The 629-nt window shown below is 51.5% G+C and overlaps 1 protein-coding gene across 2 annotated transcripts in view; it reads right to left on the minus strand.

Moving 5' to 3' along the window:
- The window catches only part of LOC105460727 (WD repeat-containing protein 35-like), a 48,547-nt gene that overhangs the window by 11,281 nt on the left and 36,637 nt on the right, over positions 1-629 (minus strand). The gene's annotated exons all lie outside the window — the stretch shown is intronic.

The following is a 629-nucleotide window of genomic DNA, read 5'->3' on the forward strand; positions in this document are numbered from 1 at the left end:
TTTATTTAAATTTTATTTTTAATATTAGCAATAATATACTGTGACGTAACGTTTTTCGACAACGTCCGTCACAAGGGCTCATTAGCCCGACCGTAACGGCTAATTGGATCCTGCGTCCTCCGACTTTTGAGGGCGAGCGCATCTACGATTTGCCATGTTCCGCGACTTAAAATTTTATAAAAGAATTAAGCAGTTAGGGCATGCACCGCCCGAAATAAGCGAGGGATGGCGACTCGTCGGAAGAGATTGTATGAAAGCGTCGTCTCACCGGCTCCGAGCAACAAGGATTCCAAGGACAAGAGGCTACCGAGACATACACTCAGCCCAAGACGGGAGCACAGGTCACGTAATTACTCTTTCTTTTTCTTCCATCACGGAGCCCTTTTACTACTGTTCTCTTTTACAGTTTTCGGAGCGAGCCGACGACCCTGCCAGGAGGCCCCGATAATACAAGGGCGCAGGAGAGCTGACACCAGGGCTCGCTCCACGTATCGAGGGCCAGAAGCCCTTCCGGCAAGTCAACTTTGAAATCGCGCGCCCGTTATCACGGGGCCCGCATCTAACGCTACCCTCCTGCGGCGCAGGGGGTCGCGAAAGAGGGACTCACGTGACGGGAAGAGATAGCGGAA

This window comes from Wasmannia auropunctata, unplaced genomic scaffold (assembly GCF_000956235.1).
Source record: "Wasmannia auropunctata unplaced genomic scaffold, wasmannia.A_1.0 LD336101.1, whole genome shotgun sequence".
In the NCBI taxonomy this organism is placed as follows: domain Eukaryota; kingdom Metazoa; phylum Arthropoda; class Insecta; order Hymenoptera; family Formicidae; genus Wasmannia; species Wasmannia auropunctata.